This window comes from Aquarana catesbeiana, linkage group LG02 (assembly GCF_042186555.1).
Source record: "Aquarana catesbeiana isolate 2022-GZ linkage group LG02, ASM4218655v1, whole genome shotgun sequence".
NCBI lineage: Eukaryota > Metazoa > Chordata > Amphibia > Anura > Ranidae > Aquarana > Aquarana catesbeiana.
The window spans coordinates 25,027,542-25,036,995 of record NC_133325.1 but is presented as its reverse complement, the minus strand read 5'-3'; the positions used below and the strand labels follow the sequence as shown (position 1 = coordinate 25,036,995).

General features: G+C 46.2%; 1 long non-coding RNA gene across 1 annotated transcript in view; it reads left to right on the top strand.

The window, feature by feature from the left end:
• Positions 1–224: 224 nt before the first annotated feature.
• The window catches only part of LOC141129632 (uncharacterized), a 35,304-nt gene continuing 26,074 nt past the window's right edge, over positions 225–9,454 (top strand). The window contains exon 1 of the long non-coding RNA XR_012241848.1: positions 225–549. This is a non-coding gene — a long non-coding RNA (uncharacterized lncRNA). The remainder of the gene's footprint in view (positions 550–9,454) is intronic.

The window sequence follows — 9,454 nt, the reverse complement described above, 5'->3', positions numbered from 1 at the left end:
AGAGGGGCGGGACGCTGGAAGAGGGGGCGGTCTTGTGTCCCCGGGATCGCGTGTGTGTGTCTACAGCTGAGGGGGGAGTGGCGACGTCTACAGTAGAGCAGTCAGTCACCAAGCTCCTCCTCTCCCAGCTCCTCCTCTCCCAGCTCTGCAGGTTCACTATAGTGCTGGCTTCTCTCGCTGACAACGCCCCCGTCCACCAGGAAACGCCCCCGTCCACCAGGAAACGCCCCCCCCACCTTTCAGTGTCCCTGTATGATAATGATAATGATAACACACACCCTAATAAAGTTTGGCAAACTGGTTGCTAGGGCGACGTCACATTCTCTCAGAACGAAGCTTTTCCCCCGCGCTTTGCTCCGGTTCCGCCCACCGAGAGAGAGAGTGAGGAGAGAAGACGGAGAGAAGAGCGAGAGAGGAGAGAAGACGGAGAGAGGAGAGAGAGAAGAGAGAGAGGAGAGAGAGAAGACGGATAGAAGAGAGAGAGGAGAGAGAGACTCTGACAGAGTCAGACGTTCTGAGGACATTGTCCGACAGAACCAACATCAGAAGGTGAGGAAAATTAATCCTGATTGGAGCAAGTCGGGGCCCAACCCTAAAGGGTAGTCTCCCCATGAAGTCTCCCCATCCCCCACTTCTCACCCTCGATTGGTGGCGGTGTGTCCCTAAAGGGCGCCGGAGTGCTGCCCCTCCCCCTCTCCTGGCGCCGCCTCCCCTCTCCTGGCGCCGCCCCTCCCCCTCTCCTGGCGCCGCCCCTCTCTCCTGACGCCGCCCCTCCCCCTCTCCTGGCGCCCCCCTCTCTCCTGACGCCGCCCCTCCCCCTCTCCTGGCGCCCCCTCTCTCCTGGCGCCGCCCCTCCCCCTCTCCTGGCCCCCCCTCTCTCCTGGCGCCGCCCCTCCCCCTCTCCTGGCGCCCCCCCTCTCTCCTGGCACCGCCCCTCCCCCTCTCCTGGCCCCCCCTCTCTCCTGGCGCCGCCCCTCCTGGCACAGCTCTAATTATGTATTGCATTAATCTATCTACCCGAAAATAAGACCTAGCGTGATTGTCGGTGATGGCTGCAATATAAGCCCCGCCCCCCCAAATAAGCCCTAGTTAAAGTCCTTGTAGGTCTTATTTTCAGGGTAGGGCTTATTTGGGGGGTGGGGCTTATATTGCAGCCATCACCGACAATCACGCTAGGTCTTATTTTCGGGGTATGGTCGCTGCTGACACCCCCTATTCAGGTGTCCGGCCCCCTTTTCGGGCACCTGAATTACAGCCAGGGGGGGGGGTTTGGTTTTTTTTGGAAGTGCCTGATTAGAGCCATTGGCTCTAATAGGTGTCCAAAAAAAAAATGTGAGAAGCGAACGCAACGCTGTGTGTTCACTTCTCACTCAGCTGTAGGTTAGGAAAGCGAAGGAATTCGCTTTTCCTAACATTGAACCACCTCTCAGCCAATCAGGTGCGCCAGGTCTGTGTTACCTGTCATCTGATTGGCTGAAGCGACAGGCGCTGTGATTGCACCACCTATCAGGCATCCAATCGGGAGGAGGAGCTGGCGGGAGAAGACATCGGGTGGGGGGGGCGGGGGAAGGCATGGAGGACACCGCTTGCCGCCGGTCACCCGCTGCCCACCGGAGAAAAGGTAAAATGGCGGACGGGCGGCACAGTGGCAACATTTGGGGCACAATGATAATAGAATGTCCATTAAAAAAGATGAAAGTTGGTGAATGAAGATATCCATATGGAAATGAAGTGATTGTGAATGAAACTTTTCCACCAGTGCTGCCCGTCACCTGAGGGAAAAAAGATGGAGGCTTACCAGAAAGCCCGCGACCGCCCTTATTCAGGGGGTTCAAAACAGACCAATCAGGAAACACAGGAACACTTTGGGATCTTCTAAACTTCCCTCCAAGGCAGCCGGTCAGTATGAGTAGAAGGCACCTAAACGGCGCGGCGTTCCCAGGAGATCATCCCTATGTTACAAGCTTTCCGATAGGTCCGGCATACAACGGGGGGAGAAAAAAAAAGAGGGGGAGACTCCAATAGTGTAGAACTTCTTTCGGGAGTTTATTTAAAATACTCAAGTGACAAAAACAATCCTCGCAAGGAATAAAAAAAACGGCTCTGCTAGTATCAAAAACAAGACGTGCGTGCGCAATGCGTGGCGACCCTTGTTACGACCGTTTCATCACAACTGACGTCATCAGGGGTACGCAAGCACGCACGCGCAATGCGCTTTATATAAGCAAACGGCAGAAGCAAAAAGCGCAGCCATTGGTAACTAAAATGACACTCAGAGCCTATTGGTCAAATCACAGATGGCCTTAATGGTCAGAGCTAAAGGTAAACTGATTCAGTTAAAGGAATTTTTAAAGTGGATTTCCACCCACTTTTACAACTCTTCAGCATCCCTCACTAAACTGTGCGCTGTAAACAAATTGGATATTTTTAAATTTTTTTCTCAGCACCTACTATATATCTGCTGTATTCATTTTTCACTTCCTCCTCCCTGGCCGTGGCCCATCGCATCATTTCCTGTTTGCAATGCCTTCTGGGAAGGGGCAGCAACTTCCTCTGACACTGCCGTTGCTATGGAAACCTGACCTGAAACCTATTACACTGCTTGTGCTGCACTGAGCATGTGCGAGATCTGCAAGGGTGAGATCCAGGAAGAAATACAGTCTGGCTTCAGATGCCCACACTTAAAATGGCCACGGCCTGCTGTAAGTTTATAAAATAACAAACTACTGCTATAAACTAACAAAACAGACCTTAGTTTACAGACTAACATTACTAGAATACATTAAGCTTGTGTATTATAGGGGGATTTTTATTTAAAAAGTATCATTTCAGCCGGAACACCACTTTAACTCCCCCCCCCAGATATAACACTGCTCAGAATACACCTAAAGAGGTAATAGTGGAAAGTGGTAATGAACACTGCCATCTTGTGGATGTCTACTAAACTAATTAAACACAAAATGATATATGTTAAACAATCACGTATTAAACATATATGTGAAACGCATACATTAAAAATAAATGTCAACTATTTAGACCAAAAAATAAAAATATAAAATAAAAATGCGACCCATGAAATATGGGAAGGTTTCTAAAAAAAAAAAAAACGTAATTGCTAAAAGCGAAGCTCTTTATACGCAATAAGCTTAAATTTAACAAAAAAAGACAATCTTAACCCCTTCCCGCCGGGCGTGCGCAGATGTGCGGCCTCGGCTTTCGGGGGTTATACCGGGATGATGCCCACAGCTGCAGGCTTCATCCCGGTACCGTTGTTTAGAGCGGGCTAACGGCTATCCAGATATAACAACCGATGCGGCTAAAAGCTGCTCGGCTGTTATACCGGAGGAGCGGGAGGGGGCGCTCTTACGGGGCCTCTGTTCCATCGGCTGCCTCCGGTGGCTGGGGGCGGACTGGAACCAAGCCGTGAGCGGCTTGGTTCCAGCCTCCTAATAGTAAACACGGAAGCGACGTCACAACGTCACTTCCCGTTTACTCGGCTGCCAATGGTGCCAGTATTAAAAAAATACACAGTATTCAGAATCGCCGTTTTCGGCGATCTGAATACTTTGAAGTGGAAAGGAGGGATCGGGGGGTCTTTTAGACCCCCAATCCCTCCATAAAGAGGACCTGTCACCACCTATTACTGTCACAAGGGATGTTTACATTCCTTGTGACAGCAATAAAAGTGATCAAAATTTTTTTTTTTTTTTTAAACACAATTTATACATTTAAAAAGAAATCAAATAAATAATAAAAAAAATAAAAATTTTTAAAGTGCCCCCATCCCCGTGAGCTCGCACAGCAAAGAAAACGCATACGGAAGTCGCGCCCGCATATGTAAACGGTGTTCAAATCACACATGTGAGGTATCGCCGCGATCGTCAGAGCGAGAGCAATAATTCTAGCACTAGACCTCCTCTGTAACTCTAACAAAAAAAAAAGCGTCGCTTATGGAAATTCTTAGGTACCGTAGTTTGTCGCCATTCCACAAGTGCGTGCAGTTATAAAGCGTGACATGTTTGGTATCTATTTACTCGGCGTAACATCATCATTCACATTATACAAAAAAATTGGGGTAACTTTACTGTTTGGATTTTTTAAAATTCATGAAATTGTCCCTTTTCCAAGAATTTGCGTTTAGAACACCGCTACACAAATACCGTGTGATATAAAATATTGCAACAATCTCCATTTTATTCTCTAGATTCTCTGCTAAAAAAATATATATATATAATGTTTGGGGGCTCTAAGTAATTTTCTAGCAAACAATACAGATTTTAACTTGTAAACACCAAATTTCAAAAATAGGCTTAGTCATGAAAGGGTTATATATATCCAAGAGACCATTGAGAATAAACAGCATATTATATAAACTCTAATAAAATGACATTAACCACTTCAGCCCCGGAAGAATTTACCCCTCTTCCTGACCAGAGCACTTTTTGAGATTCGGCACTGCGTCGCTTTAACTGACAATTGCTCGGTCGTGCGACGTTGCTCCCAAACAAAATTGACGTCCTTTTTTTCCCACAAATAGGGCTTTCTTTTGGTGGTATTTGATCGCCTCTGCGGTTTATATTGTTTGCGCTATAAACAAAAATATAGCGACAATTTTGGAAAAAACGCATTATTTTTTACTTTTTGCTATAATAAATATCCCCCAAAAATATATAAAAAAACGATTTTTTTCCTCAGTTTAGACCGATACGTATTCTTCTACATATTTCTGGTAAAAAAAAAATCGCAATAAGCGATTATTGATCGGTTTGCGCAAAAGTTATAGCGTTTACAAAATAGGGGATAGTTTTTTGGCATTTTTATTAAAAATTTTTTTTCTTTTTTTAAATGGTGGCGATCAGCAATTTTTATCGTGACTGCGACATTATGGCGGACACATCGGACATTTTTGACACATTTTTGGGACCATTGTCATTTATACAGCAATCAGTGCTATAAAAATGCATTAATTCCTGTGTAAATGACACTGGCAGTGAAGGAGTTAACCACTAGGGGGCGGGGAGGGGTTAAATCAGTACTAGGGAGTGATTACTAACTGTCAGGGGGAGGGGCTGTGTGTGTGACGTCACTGATCTCTGTTCCGATGACAGGGAGCAGAGATCAGTGACACTGTCACTAGGCAGAACAGGGAGATGCTGTTTACATCAGCATCTCCCCGTTCTTCCTCCCCGTGAGCGATCGCGGCGATCGAGTCCGCAGGACTCGCGACCCGACTCACGGAGCTTGCCACGCACGCGCCCACTGACCGCCTTTTAAAGGGGAACGTACAGGTACGTGATTTTACCTGTACAAGCCCTTCTGCCGCAGTATATGTGCGTGAGGCAGTCGGCAGGCGGTTAAGGTGGTGTTCCGGCCAAAATTATACTTTTTAAATAAAAATCCCCCTATAATACACAAGCTTAATGTATTCTAGTAAAGTTAGTCTGTAAACTAAGGTCTGTTTTGTTAGTTTATAGCAGTAGTTTGTTATTTTATAAACTTACAGCAGGCCGTGGCCATCTTAAGTGTGGGCATCTGAAGCCAGACTGTATTTCTTCCTGGATCTCATCCTTGCAGATCTCGCACATGCTCAGTGCAGCACAAGCAGTGTAATAGGTTTCAGGTCAGGTTTCCATAGCAACGGCAGTGTCAGAGGAAGTTGCCGCCCCTTCCCAGAAGGCATTGCAAACAGGAAATGATGCGATGGGCTGCGGCCAGGGAGGAGGAAGTGAAAAAATGAATACAGCAGATATACAGTAGGTGCTGAGAAAAAAAATAAAAAAATATCCAATTCGTTTACAGCGCACAGTTTAGTGAGGGATGCTGAAGAGTTGTAAAAGTGGGTTACATTAGGTGCTTAAAAATGTCTAAAATTAGTAGCCCCCCCTAAATAATACCCGAGGATTGTCAGACAACAGAGGTCCGAGGATACGATCATTTTTAATTACTGGCCAATGCCTCTTGGTTATTCTCTTTATAGCCCAATGCCGGCTAGAATAGGTAGTGAGAAAGGCTAGGCCCAAATCCTCTCTATTCTCGACCTGAGGGGGTTTATCACCCAAAAGATCTTTACGATCCCTACTCCCCACCTCAGTAATCAAAGAATCAAAGGTTGCACTATCATAGCCCTTACTCAAAAAATCTAGATTTTAAGACTAGGGCCTCTCTATGTAATCCATCCACATCGCAACAGTTCCGCCTCAGGTGCAAAAATTGGCACGCTCGCACGCATTGCGCACGCGCGTCTTGTTTTTGATACTAGCAGAGCCGTTTTTTTTATTCCTTGCGAGGATTGTTTTTGTCACTTGAGTATTTTAAATAAACTCCCGAAAGAAGTTCTACACTATTGGAGTCTCCCCCTCTTTTTTTTTCTCCCCCCGTTGTATGCCGGACCTATCGGAAAGCTTGTAACATAGGGATGATCTCCTGGGAACGCCGCGCCGTTTAGGTGCCTTCTACTCATACTGACCGGCTGCCTTGGAGGGAAGTTTAGAAGATCCCAAAGTGTTCCTGTGTTTCCTGATTGGTCTGTTTTGAACCCCCTGAATAAGGGCGGTCGCGGGCTTTCTGGTAAGCCTCCATCTTTTTTCCCTCAGGTGACGGGCAGCACTGGTGGAAAAGTTTCATTCACAATCACTTCATTTCCATATGGATATCTTCATTCACCAACTTTCATCTTTTTTGCTTTTAATGGACATTCCATTATCACTTGCACCTTATTAGTATGATTGCATATATTGGTATTATTGCATATATTGCTATCATTGTATTGCTATCATTGTATTTGACCAGCACTACTGCACTTTATTATACACCATTTCATTATTTCATTATTTGTGGCACCTATCTAGCGCTGCACTTATTTTTTATTGTTTATTCTTTGTGCCCTCATGTTGGGGTTATAGTGTCCAGCTGCAGGATATTTTTTCTAATAGTCATTTTTTGTCATTTTTCACCATTTTTTTGCACCTAGCGCAATTCTTCTTTTTACAATTTGGGGCACAGTGGCTGCATTTGATGGTTTTTTTTTTTTTCAGAATTTTTCTGTTTGTTTGCGCCCCCCTAAAAATTTTAAGCACCAGCCGCCACTGCCCTCATTTATTACTGTCCTCCACTTGAGACGCACTGAGAACTGAGGGGACACTAATAAAGGCCTCCTCCTCCTCCTCCTGGCCCCATACAGCCTATCTGACAGGGCCGGGGAAAATGAGGAAATCTGGAATCCGCACACCGGTCTGATGATAAGTGCTTTTATTATAAAAGCTGGATCACAAAAGTATACAGAACACTACAGCAGAAGTGTACAGAGATCCGCTGACGCGTTTCGCACTCATGACGAGTGCTTACTCATAGCTATCTGACAGGGCCCCCTTTAGATTTATCAGTTCCTCTCTCTATAGCCTCAACTGCACAGATGAATGAATAGGAAGCGCTCTGAGTCTTCCTGCTCATTCACAAACTGAAGTAAACGCAGTTTACTATTATTCGGCGATGAATGGACACAGGTGTGATTGGTACCAATCGCTCACTGTGTTCATTCAGGAATGGAAGGGGTCAGTAAATTACACGGGAAAGAGAATAATTGCGCTAATTACAGTCCATATAGCCAGTAGCAGGGCGTAGCAGTTCAAGTATTTGTATATAGATGAAAAGAACAAAAGGCACCACACTGGTATGATGACAGATGAGTGTCCCACCATTAAATAAAAAACATGCTTACCAGATAGCAAGCATATTTGGGCAGATGACATTAGCCCAGCCCAGGCCTTTGCTTTCTACGGTCAGAGCTCTGCATACAGGTTGATACGAACCCTCAATTGGATATTATAGATCCGTGGCTCAGTAGATGATATGACAATCAGCCCAAAAAAGAAAGAAATGATATGGACCAGGGGTCTCAAATTGCCTGAGGGCCACATGACAAGTTTTCATATCCCATGGGGGGGCGCATGCAAACTTTCAAACTTCAAAAACAATAAACTATAAACAGTTTTAGTCACTGCTGACTGCCAGATGCTCGGCAGTGTTTGCTGTGTGTTAGATGAGCCAAGTTTGCTTTAAGTGAGTTAGCAGTTAAGACCCAAACAGCAGACGCATTATTAAACCAGCACTGATGTCAACAAAACACATTATTAAACCAGCACTGATGTCAACAAAACACATTATTAAACCAGCACTGATGTCAGCAAAACAAATTATTAAACCAGCACTGATGTCAGCAAAACAAATTATTAAACCAGCACTGATGTCAGCAAAACGCATTATTAAACCCAGCATTGCCCCCCACACTGCACAAATACCCCCCACAATCCATAAATACCCCCCACACTCCATAAATACCCCCCACACACAGATTTTTACCCCAGTCACCCCACTAAGGACTTGCCTCAGTGTGATGGCTCACTCACCTCTCCTCAAGTCAGCTCCTGGCTTCAACACAGGGTACCCAGAGAAGGACACAATGTCCCGCCCTGAGGTGGCAGCAGGACCCTGGATCTGGGGCTCTGATCAAACACCAGTGCCTAGGTGGGCGGGGCGATGGGCAGATCCTTCCTCCGCTCTGTTCTCTCTCTGGGCTGAAGCAGTGTGCAGCAGAGAGGACACGAAGATGGAGACAAAGCTCTTCGGCGCTTTCCCCTCTGCGGTGCAAAACCGTCCAGGATCGGCCCTGCCTGCGGGCCATTTATAACCAGTCCGTGTATCATACAATATTACGCTATGGTCTATAGCAGTGGTCTCAAAGTACCGACCCGCGGGCCATTTGCGGTCCGCGGTACTTTGAGACCACTGCTATAGACCATAGCGTAATATTGTATGATACACGGAACACCCCAGTGATGATTAGACACAGACAAGTGAACCGCCACCTTACAGAGATCACGCTTACCAGACAGCCCACAGAGATAAACATGTGGCTTTAGCTCAGCCCAGGCCTTTAATTCCACAGCAGATCCCAAATTGCTAGGAGATGATAGATTCTCGGACAGTGATATATGATCCGTAACTCCGTAGGTGATAAATAAATAATCAGCCCCCAAAAAAAGGATAAAGCAGACCATAGTGTAATACTGTCTAAACCCGGTTTAATGAATCAATTTAAATGTTTACACTTACATTTAAACGTGTATAAAATCACATAAAAAAAACGAAGCCGCCCGGTTATAATACAAACTTCCGTCCTGCTCAACGAGATGGCGTGGTGACGTCAGCACGTTACCTCCTCATACGCGTTGCGTCACATATGACATTCTCAATGGGGGAGGCTTAGTTTTTTTAACCACTTGCCGACCGCCTCACGCAGATATACTGTGGCAGAATGACACGGGCAGGCAAAATCACGTACCTGGTACGTGATCTGCCTCCCGCGGGCGGGGGGTCCGATCGGACCCCCCGTTGCCCGAGGCGATCAGAGGTGAGGGGAGGCCATCCATTCGTGGCCCCCCCATCGCTCCTAGCC